The sequence below is a fragment of the Pithys albifrons genome, chromosome 2, assembly GCF_047495875.1.
Source record: "Pithys albifrons albifrons isolate INPA30051 chromosome 2, PitAlb_v1, whole genome shotgun sequence".
NCBI classification, from domain to species: Eukaryota; Metazoa; Chordata; class Aves; order Passeriformes; family Thamnophilidae; genus Pithys; species Pithys albifrons.
In genome coordinates this window covers 57,698,598-57,723,437 of record NC_092459.1, presented here as the reverse complement: position 1 = coordinate 57,723,437, position 24,840 = coordinate 57,698,598, and the positions used below count along the sequence as shown (strand labels likewise).

At 35.7% G+C, this 24,840-nt stretch overlaps 1 long non-coding RNA gene across 2 annotated transcripts; it reads right to left on the bottom strand.

The window, feature by feature from the left end:
• Window positions 1-6,945: 6,945 nt before the first annotated feature.
• LOC139668925 (uncharacterized) lies at window positions 6,946-24,068 on the bottom strand. 2 transcript variants are annotated; one of them, XR_011697147.1, is made up of 5 exons: window positions 23,979-24,068; window positions 23,670-23,781; window positions 13,877-13,918; window positions 9,392-9,898; window positions 6,946-7,932 (listed from the first exon to the last, which is right to left on the bottom strand). It is a non-coding gene; the product is annotated as an uncharacterized lncRNA (long non-coding RNA). The 2 variants fall into 2 exon arrangements; XR_011697148.1 differs by lacking the exon at window positions 13,877-13,918.
• Window positions 24,069-24,840: the final 772 nt, after the last annotated feature.

Sequence of the window (24,840 nt, the reverse complement as noted above, 5' to 3'; positions counted from 1 at the left end):
TATTTCCTGCCCCTATCATGGACTCATAATCAGAATTGCATGAGATCATTTAATGGAAATCCAGGAAGTACTAAGAGCTAAGAACTCCTTTTTGGGACCAGAAAAAAAATAAGTGTTAGTAGGATGAAATGTTATATCCATAGAAAGTTTTTCACTTGTACATAAATGTGCATTTTGTTTGTTTGTTTCTTGTAAGGCACATTCTAGAGTCTTGCTAATAAATTGTAAGACACTTATTATCTGTATAAGAATTTATCTTTTTGTGGATTGAGGAAATTTTTTACAGTTTGTTTTTTTAAATTTTACAAAACTTAGTAATTCTTATTCATATAAAGTTCAGCATTTCCACCTCTTTCTCCTACACAACAAGACTTTTCCAGTGGAATGAATTTGACTGAGAGAAGTCTTCATGTAAACTTGATAAAATCTGTATTTTGTCCTTGTTGTACTGAATCTACTGTAGTTTGCTATTTACCTGTATATTTAGTTCAAACAATTCCTTAATGGAGAACTGCTATATCTGTGTGCCTTAGGTTTAACTATTGAACTTTTACAACCTGTTGCTTTATTTTCCTTTATAAATCATTGTTTCATATATGATGTAGGCTCATATCACTGTGCCAAGTTTAAAATTAATGACTCTTTGTTGTCTAGGCTGGTAACATATTCATTTTCTGATTCAATGTTGGTTACTGAACTCATGAAAATACAAGACTACAATGAGGACAGAAAGTAAGCAGCAATCAATAAGGAAGCAAGAAAGCTTGCAATAATGGCATGGCTATTTTGAAAAAGAAACACTCCCATTTTGCATTCAGTGAAGAAATCACCTATGAGCAATCATAAGTAATTTCTTTGTGTAATTTTTTTATTCACAAAATGTTTTCCTGTACACAAGCTGTCAGGAATTACACAGAAGCTTCAGCTAAAGAGCTATCATTCTTTAAACTAGAAGTAATTATGCTTAGTTTTTCTCTTCTTTGACACTCTTCCTAATCTGCTCCAGACCTGATCAGCTCCAGACACTGAGTTTTAAACTTGACAAACACTTCAGCCTCATGGGAGAAGAGAAATAATTTTTTTTAATTAAATTATCTTTTTTTTTAATTTGTCTGTCATATGGAGTTATCTCTTGGATTTAACCATGAGAAAAAAGAAAAATCTTTTGAAACAGGGTTCTTTCTGTCATGAATATCCATATATTTATTAATTACTTCAAACATGAATCCTAATAAAGATGAGCACTTTGTAAGGTTTAAACATTCTAATGCAAAGATTATGTGCAAATACTGTAGACAAAAATCAAGAAGCAACTGCTTATGTATGTAACTGTCTTTTCATATGTAACATATTGTTTTTCTATGAAAATAGCTAAACTTGAATATTTTTTCTGTGTTACAAAGTTCTTGGAAGGAGAAAATTCAAAACACCACCTCTATTTTATGACATTCTACAACAAAAATATAATTCAGTGTTAAATTAACACAGCTGTCTGAAATCAAATCATGGTAGGAGGTCTTAAGCTTATAGCAGCTCTTGAGCCTAGAAGATGCTGTGCCAGAAATTCTAGATCTGGTTCTGCTGTGACATGAAATTTAATTGTGTGACTGTGGCAAAAGCACTTCTCAGTCATTCAGCCAGCTTCTCACTCTAAACTACTTCTGCAGTAAACAAGATAGCAGTCATATAACATTGCTGTGAAAGTGTTCTGGTCATGGTAGTAGCCCTTCGCATAACAATTTAAGGACTATGTTAATTCTGAGCCATTTCAAAAGTCTAATTCTCCCCCAGGAGTCTCCATTGTGGTATATTACCCTGGGGATTTTTTTTTAAGTTTCAGAAATCTTTCCTAATTGAATCTTGTTAAAATGCACACCAAGGCATAAAGCAGACAATTAATTTAACAAAATCTTTCCTATAGATTATTTCCAACAATGATTATATGCCAGGACACTATAGAGTATCACTGTTGAGTACAGGCAATGAAGTTAAGTCTTCACACTAAATACAACACACTGTGTCAATAAACAAAGAAAGTACAGAAATTATGAAGAAGAGAAAAAATAAAATCAGTTGGAACAATCAGTTTCCATGGGTCACACAGCCTCCCTCTGGAAAATTATTCAGACTTTTTAAGGATGTTTAAAAAAGCCTATCTCTCCAACACACTGGAATTATACTGTTTTATAAGAATTGAACATCTGTATCTCTCCAGCATTTTTATATATGTATCTCAAATGTTGAAACAAGTCTTGATAGCTTGATTTTTCCCATTTTAAAGATGGGAAAACAGAAGCACAGAACAAATAAATTTTCTCCCCATGTTCACAAAAGTTGGTGCCAAAGGTGGAGATACAGTCTCTTTTGGTGGTGATACATTTGCTGAAGGTGGAGATAAAAGTTCTGTGCTCCAGAACTCTGCCTTGCAGTGTACAGTGATAAGGTTTCTTACAACACTATTGAGACAAAGTTAGTAGTGCAACAATAGCTTTAAAACGAATCGGGCAAAAATTACTTGCCTAACACAGGCACAGCCTTTGACCATCTTCAGGAAATTAATACCATGCATATCAGCATTGGCCAGGGATTTTTCTTGTAGATATTTATGTTAGAATGTTGAAATGACAAATAGCCTGCAAGGAGTAAAAATATAAAAAAATTGAGGACAAAAACTGAAATCTTGTAAGGACTGCTGCAAGATTATCAGTGTAACAAGGTGGAAACAAAAGTGGTCATTGAATTATTTTTTAAGTTCTGTGAATATTGCATCCCTTCAGACCCTTGTCTGGCAAGTGTATCAGGGACAAACTCTTCAAAATTGTCACCACTTGAGCTTGTAAGAATCCTAATTTAGAACTGTAGCAATACTCATACCTTTTATTGCAGCACCAGAGTAATATGAATAAAGAAAATGCAATATAATGGGTGCCAACCATATTGAACAGGGTAAAAGTCTTCATGAAACTGATGTATAGTTCAAAACCAACACATCTATAGAGTTTGCAAAGATAAATCTATTAATACACTGCTCATCTGCTCTGTAGTCCCTCTGATTCAGTATTTTTCACAGACTTGTTACAAGTGTCATTTAATTGCTTTACTGACTTATTAGTTTTGATTGGTGCAGTGAACTATTTATCAGTTTCATGAAGACTTTCACCCTGTTTGGCATGGTTGACTCCCATGTTATTACATTTTCTTTATTCTATTGAATATGATAAATCTGGTAAATTTATTAAGTGTATTATGTCAGCTCAATTGTATGTTTAAATATATTTCTTTGTGAGCTATATTCTTCTTGGAACATGTCATCTGAAAGCCTGATATTTCCCACTTACAGCTCCTATAACTGGCGATGTGTTATGCATCCCACAGCATGTTAATCTGTAGCTTGCCACTTTTTTTTCTGCTATAAATGCATTTTATCAGCTTTCCATCTAAAAGGAAACTAAATAGCTTTTTGATGAACAAATAAGTCATTGTGCATTTTTTAAACAGCTGTGAAGTCTGAATCAAAAGTTTCTAATATTTTTTAAAGAAGCAATTTATTAATAATACTCTAGTGCCAAGACTGACGTATTTTAATATTATATTAACCAAAGAGTTACTTTAACTCTGAGGTCAGCAACTGCTCCATTGAGAGTGCTTAAAAGCTATAAGTCTGAAACACCTCTTAGGTTTGTCTATCATACAGAATGAATTCCTTACAATAACCTCAAAGTTGCTAGTTTAATATTTACTGCCTATGTCTTGAAATATCTGTGCTTCCTGAATTTGTCTAGAAGATGCCTTCAGGGGGAAAGATTTGCAGGTATACAAGTACGCTAGATTTTCCTCAGGCTGCTCAGATTACAGGACTGCTGCCTAAATAGAGAACATACTCTTTTCAGACAATAGGATCTGATAGAAATTAGGTAAACCAAAACCTTGTGTGTGAAATTACACAGGGGCTACTACTGCTGACAAAAAGATCCGTGGTAATTGCCTTCAGAGTTACCATGTTGCCTTAAGCATTGTGTCCATAAGAATTGCAGTTGGGATTTTCTATTTTTTCATACATGGAATAACAAAGCACCAAATAATTGTCAAAATGGAGCAGATCAAGTTGCTTATAAATTTAGCCAGAACTGATGACTTTAATGACCTTATTCAAATTGATTTTCTTTTTCTTATTGTTTTAGTCTTGACCTTTTTTCCCATTAAAAAAAAAAGCAAAACATTTTGCTGTTTCTTTCAAAATGTTTGAAGAAATACAACTTTTCTTCTCTCATTAAACTCTTGAAAATGTTTCACTGATGAATATCAGTGTCTGCAAACTTCAGAGAACAAATTAAAAATTTGCAGAAGAAAATAAATTAACCTTGTAGGGCGCATCATGTCATCACAGCTACGCTGCTTTGGGTAATAATGCTGGCTCAGAGACACTGTGGACACTAACTTCTTCCTGCTATATGTGCTCAGGGGACACCATCTGCATTTCACAGGGGGACCCTATAACACATAAGAAAATCACAAGAGGTTTTATGCATATAATTTTTAATCAGAGATACTGCAACACTTGCTGTTTAAATTGATGTGCACTCCGAAACCATGTACAGACCTGGCTCACTCTGCTTATGAGGTTTTGGTGTTGTTGGCTCATGTAAAAGAGTGCCCTTGAGGAAGTACAGCATGTTCCACACAGCTGTAGTCCAACCTCATGAGTTAAATAAGGGAATGAATATTGCCAAAGTGCTTTATGAAAGTCCATGCCTCTTGTCTTTGGGTTTCTAAGAGAAGGAGAGTGCAAATTTATTATTTTTTTTAATGTTAGCATTTAATGACAACACACACAAACTGATGGTGACGTCCAGAGTCCAGTGCTGCAAGCCCTTCCACTATTTCATTATGAACAATGATGTGCTCATTGAGTGTATTATGGCAATGCTGGCCCATCCAATCTCATGGGAAGTTTGAAACCTGCAGTTCATATCTACCATCTGTGTGCAGGTTGCTCAGCTCTGCACTACTAACACTTAACATCTAGTCCTCTCCTTCAGTTGATCCCAGTTCAGGGAAATCCATAAGAATCAAAACATACACACAATTTTGCCCCCAGTGGAGTGTATTGGGCCAGGGTGGATTTTGCCCCACAAGTGTGACACTGAGCAGAACTTTATGTTGCAGCAATTTGTAGTGAATGGGATTTATCATGGCCTTTGCTTAATGGCAAAGGAAATGGTGTCAGATTCTGACAGTTTTTGTACCACACACTCTTATTAAGCACTGGAAAAATAAAATTCCTTTAACTGACACACAGATATGAGGAATTTTACTGACTTGAAAATTCATGAGATCTGACAAAGGATACTCCAAAGGACTGAAATGAAATATCTCATAGGATAATGATTAGTATCTGAAAGCATGTAGGAGACCCTGACTGGTAAAATCTGCTCACTTGAGGCTAGGATCTGCTTTTCTAATTTATCATCATCGTGGAAGCTTCTGGGAGAAAATATATTAGGGTAGGAAGAGTACAAATTCTAAATTTCCACTATTGGGGATGTTTTCACACAGAATATAGAGGGTAGTGGCATTTTTTGCTAAAATGATGGACAAAAGGTTAAATCAAACAATCCAGCAGGAAAGACTGAATACTAAAAAAAAAGGCTGTAATAATTCACTGGCACTGGGTCTGCAACAATTTCCATTACAAGCTATATTTACACTTGTGCCCCTTGTTTTTGATGCTTCCATGGAAATCAAAGTGAGGGTTAAGTGGTTTAAACTTTCAATGAAAGCAAAATATTGTATTAAATGTACTAATGTTGACAGCTGTTGGATTTACAATCACATAGTACAAAATTCTTTGCAATAAATCATTTTTATACTTAACCTGTTTGAAAGTGATAATGAATCCAAGTGGCATCTGACATTAACAATGAAACAAGTGCTGAAATAAATACCCAATCCTCACATAAAATTTAGAGTTCGATTGTATCATAGAATGTTTGAATATTTCCAAAAAACAGCTGAGGAAGGCAGGATATGTTTTGGTTACCCTGTGAGAAGAAAAAGAAGTAACATTTAAATTATTCAAAATTTATTGTTCGCTTGGGTTTAATTTCAAGGCAATCAGCCTGCCTGATTTATTAGACCTGAAGCCTGCAAGAAAATACTTTTAAAATACTTTATAGCTCTATTCAAACTAATGGCATTTTTGATGAAACAAGTATTTTTGCCCAGATCATCCTGCATGCACAAACTTTTCCCAGGGTTTATCTAAAAAATGAGTACGCAGAAAAAATAGGAAGTTTTGCTGAGAATATTTAAAGTGATGTCATATACTGTCTAGCAGCTGCTGTACTAGTAATACCATAAAATAAATACCAACTTGTTTTATAGTGATCTTCTTTCATGGATTTGGATGCATTCTGCAATGAAAGACAAGCACTGGCTGCCACATTTGCCCCCTGCTCATATGCATGTGCACTTCAGTGGTGGCTTATCTTGTCATTGCAGGAGACAGGGCAAACAGCAGGTGGAGGGAGCCAGTGCTGCAATCAACCAGGCTCTCGAATTCTGCTTAGCAATTTCAGGCATTGATAAGAACTGAATGTTTGAACCACCCCCACCCAGCTTCACTATTGGAGCAATAACTGGGTAAGGCATGTGAACTGTAAAGCTTGTCTGTTTTTCTCAGTTATCCAAGGAAATTGTCTCACTGTATTAGCTTGGCCTCTCACATATCCCTGCACAATGATGGCCTCTGCATTGCTATTACCATGACAGCTTTGAGTCTAGTAATAAAGAACTCTAACTTGGCCTCTTCAGTTCTGCTGCTGTAAAAATCTGGTATGATGGGTGTCAGTGATTTCAAAGTAAATTGGTCAGTGCTGAAGGTAGCAAAAGCAAGTATTAAAGTCTAGTTTGACTGTGAGAGCTTCCCCTGAGAAAGTTTTAGGGCAACTGTGTTATTCTTATTAAATCTTAATCTTCATCTTATTTCAATATTAATTTTCAAAATAAGGCAGCATGTCTTTTTTAAACATACTTACCAGTTTGTTCCACTTTTATTCACATGAAATATATTTCTTCCTCTGTCTTGAAAAGTTATTGACATTGATTTCTTATACAGCAGGTGACCATCCCATCGGGGCTGTTCCTTCTACTCACTGTGTCTCTTGTGCAGAGTGTTCCTGGATTTGTTTTCTTAGACTGATCAGGGTTAGTATCTGATGTATCCTGCCCTCTTTCTGAAGTGGTCCTCATAATCTGCCCTTTCATCTTTCACTGCAGGCAGCTCTCCCTTTTCCAATCCCCTTCTCATCCCTGTGGTTTATCTTTCCTGAAGGTTATAGCATTCTCCAGAGATTTAGTCAGACAGTGGTAATGAAGACCAGTCTTAGGAAACTAGGTCAGATATCTGTAACTTTTAGGATTAGAATAACAGATGCCATCAAGTGAGTTCATGTATAGGAACATGGCAGCTGATGATCTGCAAATCAGTATTGGGTTTCCTGATATTGATATTTTCTTCTTGTTCCCTAGTGTCCGAGGAATGCTGCTCCACGTATAGTCCTCTTCTGAACCCCTGTGTCCTTGAGCAACTCGATAACCAGGGAGATGGATAAGCAGCACGTCCTCAGCAATTTCCTCAGGTTTCTGAGGTGAGGGCTGTGAAGGATCAGACTCATTCTGAAACTGCCCTGAATTCAGAGTTGATCATAGGATATGATCACCAGCATGACACACTCAAGGCAGAACTTGCAGAAAGATTATGTGATGAGTCTCTTTATGAAAGAAATGTTGCTTAAAAAGACCTCAAAAATGTGATATATGAAGCCAGCTCAAGGGTAGAACACATCCAGCTCAGGGATCCATTCCCTTCTATGTATGCTAAATGTGCAGGCTCAGTAACAACCCAGTGCTGCACATATGGTTCAGATGAAGCTGGCAAAATCAAAATGTGAAGCAGTGTCTTAGTAATGCACATCCGGCCATTGGAGTGATGTGCCAGCATCACAAACAAAAATTACAAAGGACAGAGGTTTGGTAAATTAAGTAATTTTTAAACTACATGAACTGTGTATGCAGTTTGGCTAACCACAGAGAGACAAGGGCTTATTCTGAGAAAAGGCAGGAAAGATGCTCAGCATGTACTTAGCAAACAAATATTTTCCTAGAATATATAAACTAAGAGATTTGCTTGTGCTTTCGTATATAAAAAAAATTCCTACTGATACCACATATGTTAATATCAAGTACAGACTAAACTAATTTTGTACATTGGCTATATCTAGTCTTCCTTGCTTTTAATAACACTATAAAAGAACTATGAAATTAACATTAATCTCTAATTATTTTTTTAGCTCTTTAGCTAATATGCTTGTTATTATTTGTGAAAACAAAACTTCAACTGAAGAAAAAAATCAGACTGCTCATTCTTCCTTCCTTTTCTTCCTCCAGATGAAAAATCAAATACTGAATTACGCAGAGGAAGGCTTTAGTCAACAATTTCAACATCACAAAAACAGAGTCATCACAGTTAGCATGGCTGTGAAGTATATTATCCAAAATATAAAGGGTGGAACAAATAATCAGCATTTTCCCCTTAGAAGGAACTCTTCTGTTGTCAGATTTTGAATCTCTGAAACAATGGATAGCCATACGACTTCAAAAGGATTACATGGAAAACAGAATGTTTGCCAAAAAAAAGGACAACAGATTCTGACTCAATAGGCCATAAGTACGTCACTATGAAGCATTTTGATCTCTTGCTGCCCTTGAGGTATTTGTACTGGGAGTAGACCTATTTAGTGCTCTTGAGATCAAACCAGCATACTTCCTGAACGCTATAGTAACACAAACATATTTTGAGGAAAAATAAATAATTGAAACAAAACAAATTATGTGAAATGTTGGGTCTATTGACAAAACTGGAAAAAATATCCAGTAGTCTGAACCAGTCTCCCGTTCTCTTATTATGAATTTAGCCTCCTTCTGCTGTTCAAACATGTACACTATTATCCTAACTTGAAGGGAGCTGCCCACTATTAACATAGTTCTCAGTTGCTTTGAGGCCAAATTATATGAGACTGTTAGAGATGCAGCATCCCTTTTTTCAAGTTTAGTTATTTTCAAGAGCCTTTATTGAGCCTCTTTTGATATAATTATCTACATCTCAGAGGTGAGTAATGCAAAACTGAAGAATGGCAGAAACTCAGGCAGCATTAAGACTTTCTTTGGGCACTTTTACAGTGTACACTACTTTAAAGATCATATCTAATACTTTAAATGCTGTTGCTCCTCTCTCCCATGTCCAATAAGAATCACACTCCTGGAACACTTTGTGTTACTAGGACACAATTCCTTTCAAATTTTGTCATCACATTACCATTTTCCTTCTTACCTGGACCTCAGGTTCCTATCCCAACATATTGAGGGAAGAGCTCTCTACTTCTACTTTTTATCTTTCTGTCTCCTACATGCAGATGCTGATGCCAACTCCTTTTTCTCACTTCACATGGAGACATGGTTTTTCAGACACACTGGCAGCACAGCAGTCAGTCCTCAACCTTGCAGATGGACATGTGTCTTCACCCTTAGCTTTCTGGTCATGTCTGCATTCCCCATTCCTTCTCTCTCTTTCTCCGCATCGAAGGTGACTCATAAGCTTAGTGAAAAAAAGATCCCACAAACCAGGACCTTGTAGGAGTAAAGGAAGCAGCTAAGAAATTGAAGATGAGTAGTCTTGGGAGAGGATAACTTCTTCCAGGTTAGCACTTTCCACAACCAAGCCTCAGTGAATGAAGACTCCAGGTCAGCTCTAGAGGTAGCTGAAGGCAGCCTCCATTCATATTCATATCCATTCATATTCATATCCATTCATATTCATATCCTGCTTTTGGTTTCTGTTCTGTGAAAAGAAGGATGGGCTTTTTAATTTTGTGGACACAGTGGTCCCATCTCTGTCAGAACATTCATTCTTCCCATTTACTTTAAAGGTGCTCTCCCTGTCTGGGCACGGTGTATCTGGCATGCACTGGGTCAACATTGTATGACCAGAATGGTTTCCATAATGGTTCCTTTCCTTGTCTCTCTGAAATAACTCAGAGTACATGGTGAGGATTCCTACCAGCAGAGTGAAAACCCCTGGTTGTACAGCCAGCCTCCTCTTGGTGGTGTGAACTGAGGAAGGATACTCCGCATTGCCTTAAATGAGTGTTAGGTTATAACATACAATGAAATAAATAAGACAGTATATGAAACACTGAGGCACTACGCTGGCTAACACTAATTAGCAAAGATATGATGGCATTTTTATATGCACTTTTGAATGGAATTACAATCTAGATGAATAATTAAAAAAAAGATGAAGGCTGCATATAGGTCTGTTCCATTTTAGTGTGTGTATAATCCCACGTTTCATTAGCCAAAGACAGTGGTGGTGAATTGAAGTGTCTGAAAAATTTATTGCTTTTAAGGCTGAAAAAATGTGGACTATAACATGCCCTAGTAGGGTATTTGCAAACATTAAAATAATATAATCTTTATCCTGAAGCCCTTATGAAAAATGAAAACCAGAAAAAACCCCACAACAAAATACAAGAAAGAATGTCAAATTCCTTAAAAAATTCAGGTTTACTCAGCCATCTCTGGCTTAACAAAATGTTTTAAATGGGTTTGTTTTAAAGGGCATAAGTTTGAAAATGCAAGGGAGGAGAGAGTCAGGGAAAGTGGGAGCTGTGGATAAGCAGGTACAGGAGCTGGAACAAGCAGTCAGGTATTGGAGAAGACAGGCACTCTCAGATGAGTAATCCAGAAATGAGTATTTTCTGCAGTTGCTTGGCTACACTGAGTTGCTGGTGGGTTCTAACTGCATTTTTTCCCCATGAAAATCTAGCTGTCGGTGCAGCACTGTGGAAATGTCAAACAGGTGTTGTTGTCTCTGGTACAAATGTCCCTATGATCCTCAGTCTTGGTACAGCAGTTTGCATTCTGCAGATATAGAGACAGCATCAGACTCCAAATCAAGTTGGAAATAAAAATGTGGATACAGAAGATCACTTAGTAATCACACTGTCCTGTGCTCTGCATCATATTTCTATTACATTAAGGAATGCAGGTGTTATGTAAATTACTATCATACTGATTCAATGATATGAAACACTTGTTAAGCAGAAAAATTCATAACTAATGTTTGTAAAAATCTTAAGTCTAAAGGCATAATAAAATCTTATATTTATGTTATTTAACTATGTTCTGCATATTTACCACTAGTTATTTAATTTAAAGCTCAGAATGTTGTTTCAGATCCTAGGACTTTAAGAGACACAGTGTGAGTTTACAATTTTGGACTTATGCCAGAAAGTTTAAAAGCTACCCAAATAGAGGGGATTTCTGCAATGATGATAAATAAGAAACTTTTCTTTTAAATTCAGTAACATAAACCAAATAGTAAATACTAGACACTTGGACAGCTAGTGCAAATAAAGTAACAAAGAGAAACCATATTTTGCTTCTCTATCACATTCATAATTAAAACATATGACTTTCTGTATCTGGTATTATCTTTCTTTTGCTGTCTTCAGTCTTAATGATAGAATGTTGTTCAAGGTCCACTTTTATTCAAAAAAGAAATATTGCAAATTTTATTTACCACTGAACGAGATCCCTTCCTTAATAAATTAATCTTCTTTGTACTGATGAATTTGGTGTTTATCTTTTACTTTAAAAAAAAAAAGCATCATTTCAGAGCTTGCATACATAGCTAGCTGCTTAACCTAAACATTGCTTCCCAAATGTGGTGTGGGGAATGAAATATGAATGAAACAATTACGCAGAACATGTAATCAGTCTGGGATTCATGCCATGAAGTATGATTTAGGTCAAGAGTCCTGCAGAACTCAAAAAAAGTCTTGAACATATGTGGGTAAGAACATCCAAAACAAGCATTTCTAAAAGCCCACAGGAGTTTGTGGATGGAGTTAGGCTTCAAGGCAGAAAAATATCTAACTAACACAGGTTAAGAAGAACATCTCCATGGCCAGTTCATTCTGTAACATTTTCTGAAGCAGCTGATAGTGGTCCCTGTCAGAAAGTGCACTGAACTACTGGGTGTGGCATGACTGTATATGCCACTCTCAGATTTCTCGTTGCAAAGGGGAGATTTGTTTTCAAATGTCCAAAATCCAAAGTAAACATTTCTGATGGTATTAAAGCCAGGAAAAGTATTTCTAAAGGCCTACTTGGTGCACGTTTATATTTAATTTTGAAAATTGACTGTTGTTATCTTTACTTTCCTGTTCTATATCACATGAAAAAAAAAGCCTAAAATACATGTGATGTTTCCCATATAAACAAATCCACTCCTTACAGAAGAATGTCATATGATGACAGGGTATGTGAAATGGTCTCAGTGATCATGTGGTAAGTGAGATCATGAAACACTGTCTGCATTAGGGTTGAATGTAGTTTACTCAAATGCTTTTGGGATCCCTGTGATAGAATATTGATGGAAAGCAAAACCACAAGTAACTGGACAAACAGGAGCTTCCTCACCTCCTGGTGTTACAGGGCCTAAAACTTTGGTATAAAAAGTAAACAAACTCCTTGTTGTTACTAAAATCAATTTAGCAAATAAATAAACAGGCTTTAAATGGTTTAAGAATGGCATAATTTAGGTAGTATGATCATTTTTCTGCAGTTCTGTCAAATTATCTTAGGATACAATTAAATCCCATACAGATGTCAGAAATCTTTGCCTCCATTTACACAATTCAGGGACTGCATCTGTCCAGCACTTCTTGTGGAAAGGTAACACAGGAAATGTCAATACTGAGCAGCTAATTGTTCAACACTGTTTTTGCAAAGGCAATCTTCCCACAGAGTGCAGAAAATTTTTTACTTTGGCCACTAGTTTTTGTTAACAGAGGAAATGGACTAATGTTTAAAATTCAGTATCTTTGTTTCATTTCTCAAAAAAAAGTAATGTAACCATGATATATACAGATGATCATTCTAAGGGAAAAAAAAATCAAAAAGGACAAAACAAGCAAAAAAATTAATTCTTTGCAGTACATTTGAGATACCAACTTTGCTAACTAAGGCAAAACAAAAAATGGTATGGATCCTTTCTTAAAGAAATGGAGCCAGTGTGAATATCCTGTGAACTCTGAAGAAGTTCATTTACATCTGGATACTCTGGTTTAATTGCAATAGCACATCCTGTGGTTCCATGAGCCAATGACAATTTCCCATGTCTGTGAATTTCTCAAGTAAAATTAAAAAAATGGGACTTAGACCAGAATCTGATTTTTTTTTCTTGGAAATAACATGTTTTTTTTACATTTTTTGTTGTTTTTAAACTTTGGAATGAAAAATTTTCTTTTTAAAGAACCCTCCAAAAGGTGTTCGAAGTCTGAAAAATCTGAAGTTAGGCAGCAATAGCTGCAGAATCATGACTTTTAACATAGGTAATACTAAGTTAAAACTCTGATCTAAACAGCACTGATAAGGTCAACTGATCTTACTGGAATTTAACCCTTCATGCCATATCTTAGGCCAAAGGATGTCTGAAAAATCCACCTCCACAGATAGGAATCTGTTCAAGATCAGGAGCACATAGCATCTCTTCTTATTAAGTGACCTTCAGTGATGACAACAAAGGGCAATTTTGATTGCTCTACCTACATTTTCTACTTCTCCATCATTTGGCCAACTTAACATGCTAACTAAGGATTTCAACAGTAAAAATTCAGTTCACCATATACTTTGAAGACTTACATGGATCTTGTGGGTCATCAAAGCATAGAAATAGTACTGGGTTTCTTACAGAGAGCCAGAACACCAAAGCACAGGCACTATTTTAGCTCCTATATTTAGTCACCATTACCTCTGATGGAGCTGCTGCCTAGGTTACGGTATCTGCAGACAACTGTGAAGGAAAATGAATGCATTTGATTAACACCTTGGGAACTGTAAAGTAATAGTTTTAATACATACTTTAAAGCCAAAGCTAACAGTAAAACCTATTTAGATTCCTTGACACCTCCCATTTAATTGCGCTTTTTTTTCAGGTATTTGTAATATTGCCAAGGTTCAATCATTTGGGATAAAATTTTCCATCTTAGGAGTCTCCATTTGACGAGTTTTAAATTTTTTGTTTGTTTGTTTTGGGTATATTACAGTAAAAATAGCTCAGCTGCTTTCAAGGACGAGGCTATGGAAAAAGGAGTTTTGTCCATGTGAACTGACTCCAGTGACCTTAAACTGAGTGTTTCACATTTCAGATTAAAACCTAGGACAGAGGGAGGAGTAAGCACACTTCATATCAAGGATGTTCCTTTTGGCATCCCTCTGAAATCTGACCCTAGATGATTAAATTTCATACTGTCGAGGGGCACAGAAAGTTGTGTGGAGAAGGAAGTTCACACATGTTCAATAGATTATGAATTTAACAATTTAATTCCTCAAAGATATTGTCCATAAGAGACTGAACATGAGGTTATCATGACTTGTGCTCCAAATGCAAAGTCTGAGCACCTAAACTGAGGACAGCAAGCACTTCTTTACGTCTCCCAGTGATACCCCTTGATTTGGGGAGTTAAAACTTGAGAGGAAAAGAACCTGGTGAGAGAAGGGAATAAATTGTGATGGGAGTAAGCCACAGGATACGACTGAGTGGACTGGAAATAAGAGATGAAAGACCTATGAAAACAGTATAGAGGGCAAGGACAAGGATTGTCAGTATAATCATAACTGATGAAGTTAAGAGAGGCTGGAACAAGAGTTGAGAGCTGTGATATAAGACTGTCATCTTAAATTTTAACATTTTGTAGCCTCATCTTATAGTATTAATTTTTAAAATATATCTTCATTGTAATTGCTTGTAGAGATGAGACAATATTACATATAGCTCTTTCACTCTCCTTCAGTATAAACCTCAATTTATTTATCTACTGAAGAAAATTTGATAAGAAAATATGAGTAGCTTCCAGTTAACTTCTAGGAAAAATTTCTCTCTCAGAAATTACAAGAAATGTTCCTCTAAAAACAAATGTTCAAACACTCAGAATCATCATGAATTACTTTATATCAATCATTGAAAATGGGCAAGTACTGTAAATTACATAAATTACTTTTAAACCTGAGCATGTCAAGTTTAAAGAACACAAATACTTCTATGCCTTTCAAGCCATTTTAGAACAAGAAGTCTAGGTCAGCACAATTCAAATAGATTCAAGTTCAGACAGTGACCTCACCCGGACATGATTAAGTAAAAAGAAACTGCATGGCTCTAAGTTAAAATCTCCATTGCTGTTTGGTCCTCTATTATATTCATGACAGAAGTTCATGCCAAAACTGGTTCAAGTGTTCAAACTGGCATCTGCATGAGGATAAAGGTACCTATCACTCAGCTGAGTGTCAATCATCCCTTCTGTTCTCAGGGACATCTTTATATCCCATCTTTCTAGTAATTTCTCTTTTCTGGTCTTGATTTCAGCAAGATCAGTTTTTGGACTCTGAGCGAGATCTGACAAGCAATTTGGCCATGACTGTACCTACACACACAGAGCTTGAGAAACTGCTATTGGACATGCTCAGTGTTTTTACATCAAATGATGGCCAGTGTCATTTCAAAATTTCACAAGACTGAGACCAGAAAAGCATGATACCACTGAGGATTTTGATACTATTTAATGTTGTTTAAAAAAGCGGTTCCTAAAATTCCAGAAGAACATGGATGCCATCCTCTTATTAACTTCCTTGACCTTCTGAATGTCTTGTGGAGGTCGAGGACATGTCCTTGGAGGACATCATACCATGATGCAAAGTGAAGAGTTGAGTGGTATTGGACCATGTCTTGAACTTCAAGTCCTCCCTAAGGTGTAGCAATTATAAAATGTCTTATCCCTTTAAAATATTGCTCATCATCACCTATGCCCTATTGGTAGATGTTTCTAGGTTTTCTTTTCTGCCAAGTCACCCTGCTCCTCGTCTTTGCAGAAATACAGAGCACCACAGCTAGGATCCATATTTCTGCCTCACTGTTTATGTCTTGTATGGTTAAATACAGCAGTGCAAAACATCTGTGCCACATAACTTTCTTCCCCACCACATCCTCTCCCAGACTGTCTCCTATTACTACTGTCATTGCCCTAGCAGATGAACTGCTGCTGTGTTGAGGGCTGAAATACTGTAGGGTGATTTTCAGATCTGATTTTTCCAGATTAGACATACTGAAAAATGATTTTTTCTGCTGGAACTAGATTAGTGTGTCTTGAGTAGAGCCTGTAAAACTATATTTTATCTTCTTCAGGCAATTCTGATGAAACTTGTGGCAGAATTTCAAATACTGAAAAAATTAAAATGAAAACCAGATTTGTTTCAATTTCAAAAATAATACTTATTGCAAGCTGAAGTTTGCATGCCTCATGACTTGATTTTTCTCTGTGGGATGGACTTAGACAGAAGTTTTGAGCCAGAAAATTATCCCCTCATATCTTGCCGTGTCCTCTTCAAGACATGTCAAAGAATCAGATGTTAAAAAGAAAAAATTCTTTGCAAGTAAAAGTACTAATAATCTAGTGCAATAAACTGATTTTTTTATTAACGGAAATCTATTTGTCTTCACAATGTATATCACATAAGCCAACTGGAGGACAAGGAAAAGTAAATAATCTTGCTTTTCAATATTGTTGAGTTGAAACTCAGCAGCACTTGAAGAAAATATAAAAGTCGTGAATAGCAATGAACTAGTTACTAAATCTTGTGTCAGCTCTCTTCACTCCTTGACATGTCTGTAAAACAGAGACACCATGCCTGACATCAGTGCTAGCTACCAGGTAAATGGTCATAACAGTGCCATTAGCAAAACAGGATCATGGCCCAGGAGGGAGTGGACATGGCATATGGAGCAGTGGCAACAAATAAAAGAAACACCATATTCAGAAAAACTGCTTGTAATGGAAAATTAACGCTATGATAGTGTTTGCGTGATCTAGATTTTAAGAGACTGACAGCAACGGTTTATCTGGGACCTGTTTTTTACAAAAACAGAGGGTTAAAATACTAGACAGCAAAATTTCTAGTTTAAAAACTATTCACAGTACCATCTCATCTCTTTCTTTTCTTTTTCTGAGAAAAGGTTTAAAAAGAGCTCCCTAATATATATGCCTAAGATAACTTGACAGTGGTAGTGTATTCTGTATGCCTTTTTGACTCTATTGCCAAGAAGAATAAGAAAGAAATTAAAGACATTGATGAAAAATTTTCTTCAAATACAAAAAAGCATATGATAAGGCTACCAAAAAAACCCCAACGAACCAACCAAAAAAAAAAAAAAGAAAAACCAAAAAACCTAAACCACCAAAAAACCTCCACAACCCCAAATCCTTGGTTTTAAAAGAAATGAACTGACATTAACAAGAAATTAATTGACATTAACAAGAAATGCAGATCAATAAAGCAAATCACCAACCTTAAGAGTGACAGAAATCAATCTGCTTCTACTGCTCCTTCATAATATGTAAGTCAAGATATAATAAAAAAATCCAATCTCATGTTTATATTTTTCCAGAAAGCTAGATACTGACATGCTACCAGTCTCTCATAAATCATGTAGTGCCATATTAGCAGTCTGTAAAATTTGGGCTAACACAGAAAACATAAACTAAACACTAGAACAGCAGATACATTTATCATTTGCACTAGAGAGAAATCCATGGTTTGTAACCTCAACTCCTTAAGAAAATTTGCAATAAAAGCTCTTGCTATCAATTTAGTATTCATGGGGTTTTCTAAAATTTTATTTTTTAAAAATATAAATCTGCCTCCATTACTGATCAGCATCTTCACATGGAAATGGTGTCTATAAAAATAATATTATCGTGTCATTGACACAGAGAGTGGTGCAAGGCTGACAAACACATAAGAAAATGAAAGTACCTTAGTACACGTCCCACAGTCAGAGACAGAAGCACCACACAACTTGGAACACCGGAATGTTCTTCCAGTGCAAGATGTAAACCAGTACAACCCCTGTGTGGATGTGGACATGTGGATCTGGCTCTTTGCTCAGGTACCTGAACTAAATGAAAACCTGTCGTCTGATAATATTAAGTGTCTGAGGAACTATTCCAATAGTAGGAATGGCTCACCACCTCCAAGTAGTTTAAGCAGGTTTTGTGTTTCTGCACTCCATACAGAGAGACATTCCACATACCCACACTTTCTGCACGAAAGCCCTATGTCCTGCAAGCCAGCACAGTATAAATTAATTTTACAGTATCATGGAGATTTACACCAACGAGCATAGGGTCCAAGACTGATCAAAAAATAAGGAGACAAATATTTAAGATGCAGGAAGCAGGTTTCAAGCAGTGTCTGAAGGCACTGCACAGAATTTAGAGAATAATCATTCCAGAAGAGGAAGGTTTTAGGGCTATCAACTTGTCTGGCACTTTTCATAAGCATTAAATTATCTTAAACAATCAGTAAAAGCCTTTTTTCTGAGGTGACATGTGAGTGATACTACCTTGACTGATCTAAGTACAGAAATGTATCATTTATGAAAGAAAAAGGAAACAAGAATCAGGAATCTCTAAACCTTTAAATTCTCTAATCCTCATTGTGTTGGAGCTGTGGATATGATGTTAGTCAGACAATTAATTATATACAGGAACAAGAATTGCCTTCCAGCAGGACGACACAAAGCTTTACTCTGAGAGGTCACCAAATCCTGTCTCACTTTGTACATTTGCTTTTATTGGCCGCGCTGCTCTCCGTGCCACCTCCAGCACCAGGAAGCAGATGGGACTTCCTTTCCATCCGGCTGCCAAGCAGGAAATGCTTGACCCTTTGACAGCCACAGACAGCCAAGGGCTGTGGTGGAGGAGCATGACAGGAACTGACAGCTTCTCAGACAACGCAGTGACTTCCAACTGGCAGACCATGAAGGTTTCATACATATTCTCCCATCCTACCCAAACCTGAGCATTCCTGATAGAAATGTTGACCTCAGGTACAAAGGGTGGAAATGGGACTAATTAGTCTGGAAATCTGTCTTGAGAAAAATCACTTGCTCACGTTATCCAGATACTAGCAATGCCAAGGCCATATTTGCTCTAGACTGTGCTTCCTGCGTCCTTTGTTCTACAGCATTTTCTGATGCAAGTCCATACTGCATTTTCATTGTGCAGCCCTCCCTAGTTACATTTGAAATTTGATTTTGCTTTCTTGCTACATTAATACAAGGGAGAGGTTTCACATCAAAGTACAAAAAAACCTCAGTCTGGGTGTCATTAATGAAAAAACCACTAAAGCTTTTGAATTTAGAATGACACTGTGAGTGCTGCAACATGGAGTTCAACATGAATTTGCATTATCTTAATTTTCTACTTCTCTAGCAATTCATTCTAAACAGATCTATAAATCTCTCCCATAATAGAAATACTGATATCAAATAAACATAGGAGGCATCTCTAGAGATCATGTAGTACAAACTTCCTCTTCAAAGCAAGGACGACTAGACCAGGTTGCTCAGGGGCATGTCTAGATGGGTTTTGAACAGTCTCTCTGGATAACCTTTTCAGTCTTTGATTGCCCTCAATGTAAAAAAGTTCTTTCTCATGGGTAAATGGAACTTCTTATGCTTCAATTTGTGCCCACTGCCGTTCCTGTATTCACTGGATACCACTGAAATAACAATAATAAATATAAATAATGCTAATACAAATACATGAAATATTAAGATAAAAAGGGATAAAGAAACAAGCCATGAGTAAAACAAAGTAAGATTAAGGACAGAAGAAATTATTAGACCTGTTCATGTGATACTAGAAATCACAGGTTAAGGAGTCTCATCTGGACATTCCTTTACTGAGACTTAATTTTCTGTTGTTGAAAGGGCATTTGATCTTGATAGCACAGAAAGCAAAAATTGTTGCATATTGAATTGATTAGGAATTATAAAAAAATTTGTTTTGTACTCTAAACTTTCTCCTCTTTATATTGATCAAAACAGGTCCACTTGGTTCAGGTACTTAATCTCTTTACTAATGCATTTATTTGCTATTATATTTTCTTAGTTTTGTTTTGTTTCTTGTTGGGTTTTGGGTTGCTTTTTTTTAAAATTCCCAGGACCTGCATTGCATGTTACAAATGAGAGAAAAGTCCTGCATGAGCATCCAGCCTAGCCAGTTCTTTGTTAGGGTGGTTGGAATTCTGAACACTATATAGAGATCCTGCTGAAACTCTGTTTTCAAACTTGAGATTTTCCTCTTCTGACTCTGTGAACTTTTCTACATTCACACTGTTTGTCTTCTTTACACTTCTTTTTGATGGGTTCTACCTTAGTTTCAGCCTTCACGACTACTGGTGAGATCATATATAATCTGTTTGCCCCTAAGGAGCTGGTCTTAACTTTGTGTAGACTAAGAAACCAGTGGCTGTCCATTCTCCCTCAGTATGGACAGATATATTTTGAGTGTATATTGAAGCAGCCTTTGCAAATGAAGCATTTCATTTTCTCTGCAGTCAGAACAAGATTTTTTTTCAGCATCACTGGAAGCAATTCTGTTAGCTGAAGTCTGTATGTGATTTAAGCTAACTGGATCTCACCATGTGTCTTCTAGGAAGAGTATGATTACTTTGTGCCTCTGCATGATTTCTGCTGTGTTTCCAGACCACTGATTTACACTTCTGCATTATGTAGCTTAGTGACAACATTGATTTTATCATAAATTTTATGGTCTGAGAAGTGTTCTGAGAACATTAAAATCAGCTATGCTGTACCACGATCTTATCTCTTTGCAAGTGCTTTTTAATTGCTGAAAACTAATTTTCCACAGACATAACTAGCAGCAGAGAGTCATCAGTATAACGCAAGACACAGCAAAGTACAAAAATGAGCTTTAAAGAAGTTTTTCTCCTTAATTTAAAAAAGGACCTTGAATCAACTTACTGACCACATAAGAACTGAAATGAAAGCACTGGGAAATAATAGCCTCTGTTTAGCCATATCATAACTATTTACCTCTTCATATTGTTATAATATTCCCAACAGAACTGTCAGCCCTTAACAAAAACAGAACAATCAGGGATTGGTGTCAATTAAGTTCATTGACATTTGGTGACAATGAAATCATAACGTGACTACTAAGGAGGGAAGCAGTCATATCTGATATTCAGTTCTATCATCCTATGAAGCACTCAGAAGCTATGCCAGTTTTCAAAAATAAATTTACATGTATTCTTAAGGTGACATATTAAAAATTATCTGTCTTGAAGGGCTGACAAGCAGTAAGTATTAATTTTATGTGATTTATTGTTTATCTCCCTATAAATCTCAGATAAATATCTGAAATATTTCAAGCTGTCCAGTGCTCGAGAGGTGAATAATGAGAAATTAATTACCTACTCATATTCCAATTTCCTTTTTTATTACATAAACACAGATATTTGCCAAAGAAATGTCTAAACAGTGTGTGACACCAACTCTGCCTTTGTGGCTATTTGCAAAGAATGGGTAAAAGATTTCAACACTGTCCAGAAATATAACAATTCAGAGCTCATAAGACTTTGGTTTTGCCATATTTGTCTTGAATTCACTATGATGGTATTTTGTAAAGTGGACTCATATCTAGCAATTATTCACTTGAAGAAAGGCATTAGATCTGATGGCACACCATCACTAGGTCCCTTCCAGTATTATTTAGAAGAAATCTTAGAGAGGTGATTATGGAAACCAGCAGGTAGAGTTACCAGTTTACATAAGTAAAATTTATAATACTGACTGAATGAGACTCTGGGAAGGTGAAATGAAAAAATTTTCTCAATGCAGTCGTAGAAAAAAACAATGCAAGTATACTCCATCAAATTACAATGATAAGGATTACATCTAAGATATTTGTATCTAAATTTAATATGATAGAATAAATATGAACATTAGGAGCACTTGAAATATCTTCGCTGCAAGTACCTTAATTAGAAGGTATATTAGTCAACTCTTAGAAACTACATGGAGCTGAGTTCTTAATTTCTAGTATTGTAAGATTCAGTCACATGAAACACAATTTGAAACATCACCAGCCACTGTCAACATTTTAATGTATGAGGCAGATGTGCTTTACAGGAAAAAAAACCAAAACATTAAGAAGCCTTCAGCTTTTCAGTGAAAACTGCTTCAGAAAACTGCTACATGTTAGTTCTGTCTCCAATGCAGATTTAATTTTACAAGAGTTAGCCCAGAATTCTGAACAGTTACCATGGATCTCTATCACTTCTCTTTTGAAAAGACATTTAATATTTCAGCATTCTGTGCCAGAGATATTAACTATGACTTCATAAAGTTCTTGCCGGGCATTTTTTTCTACTCTTATTTGAGCACAAAAATAGGGTAAGACACTGAGAAATTTACAAGTTACATCACAAAACATCTTTCCTTCTGCTTCTTACCCCACAAACATATTTAAGGAAAGGTGAAACAATAACAAAGAAAAAAAATACTTTCATCAACTGTACTAACAATTTTTCCAAGTAAGCATGCATCATAAAGTAAAAACTTATGTTGTCCTTTAAAGATGGTGTGCACTTTGAGAAGTAAAAACAGACTAGATTTTAGAACTACTGCTTTAGTGTCCAAATACTATTTTGGGCAGCATATAAAATCCAAGCCAGACAGCTGGAAATAACAAAAGTGAGACATGGCTCCTGTTTGTTTAATTCTCTGCACCCATCTCCAATATGAACTTGCAAATGAGAAAGCTTGAATGAGTTGCTGTAAGCCTCTCCATTCTGCATAAGGTCACTAAATTAAAAACATGTCTTACTTTCCTGTGTTTTGGCACTCTTCATTGCAAAGTTAAAGCCTCAGCCTCAGACAGATTCCAAATCAGATAAAAGCCCAAGCCTCAAGATTACTGTTCTCATGATCAGCTGTGAATTCTACCACTAAAGGATATGATTTCCAGGCATCTTACCTAGACAACTGATAGGATATGAAAGTCTATAGTTACAAGAATAAGGAAAATATTTAATTTTTTTTTTTTCAGGATTTAGACCTACGAAAACATGTTCAAAATTTTCATGACATAAAAGGACTTTTATATTTTTTGATCAGCCCAGAATAAAAAGAAAAATCACATAAAATTTCCTAAGATATATATCTATATATATATCCATTTCCCTCCTAAATCTCACCTTTTTGTATTATTTGAAGAACATACAGCTTGCTATGAAAGTATAAAATAATGATTTTAATGTAACTGATTTTTAATGAATACGGCAGTATCTTTGAGCTCATCTTTGGCATTCTTTAGAATGAGTTTTTCTGAGCATTGGCCAAATTATCTACAATCAGTCATTATTAAAATAAAATACAAATTTCTTTAACTGCTACTGTGGTGTTGCACATGTAACTGCTGTGAATTATTCATTGTTTCAGTCTTACTTCTATGAACAATCCTAGTGACATCTACAGGAATCTGATTAAGAGCAATAAAAACATATTTAACAGGAGCCCAATTTTTAAAAGTTTAACTATTCCCTGTGATCAAAATGAAGCAGCCCATTCAGCAATATTTATTTCAAAGTGATTCTGTGAGAAGTGATACCTTTCTTTGTTATTTTGGAAGGAGTCTTTTTCATTCCAGTACTATTTTCTTAAGTACTAAACAAGAACATACCTCAATCTGTTAGGCTTTCTGGACTGGCATCCTGAATGCCATGAAGTAAACTCCTTGGAGAAGTCGAGGTGACCTTTCAAGGTAGTACATTTGAGTATCAGGCATAATCCTTCTGCAGGACAAATTAAGATTATTTAAGTAAAAACACAGCTGTCTCGATAAAGGAAACCATACAGTTTTGTCAGACTATAATATTCAACAGCATGTTTGAGATCTTTTTTCCTGTTGCTTCAACCCTATCACCCTAGGAAAGAAAAAGGAAACAAATACAAAAGAATGTAACACAATGTCAGAAAAGTAAACAAACACCTTTTCCATAGTAATGCTGCTAATAGACCTGCCAAGCTACATAGATCTAAACCCTTCCATTCTTGCACTGGAAACAGAAGTAAAAATACTCTGTTTGCTACCTTTGCAAATGGTTACAAGCTCTTAAGCCCAGGGGGAAATTGTGTGGGTTTTTTTCTTTTTTGTTTTCTATAACCAGTTTAACCACTTCTTGTCTGTGAGAATATGCAAGATTGCTTTTCCCTAAAACTATTCTGAAATAAATAAACTCCTAAAATGCCTATTAAAATGTTTTAGTCTTCAAGACAGCATATGCTTAAGTGTTCTCCAGAGCAAGGTTTGCTAATCTGAGGACCAAAATAAGTATCATTTGTTCCTATATGAAGTATATACATGCAAAAGAATTCTACTGACATTCCAGACAGTTAAAATCCTTATAACTGGCGTTAATTGCTGCCATATCAAAATTGTCAACATCCAGATGAGTATTTTTGTATTCATAGTAGCAATTTTATCTTGCAATTCACTATGGTCAATAATGAAATACTAACATTACTACTAAAATATTAAAATAGTAAAATATTATTTTAGATACCAAAATGTTGCTGAACATTGTCTCTTGGTTATTCTATTTCAACAATTCAAAACATGCTTACTTCATGATGTACCAGTATGTAATCCAAAAGTCCAAGTCTAAAGCTATCAACTAAAAAGTTAGTTATAGTCAGAAGTTGCAGTAATTTTCTGATAACCTTGCAGCTGTGTGTCTAGAATACCCTGGTAGAACCTATCTATATTTTAGTAACAGCAATTTACCTCTATCAATTAGACCTAAAGAACAGAAAACAATAATGTTTTGGAATTACTTTGATGGGACAGAACA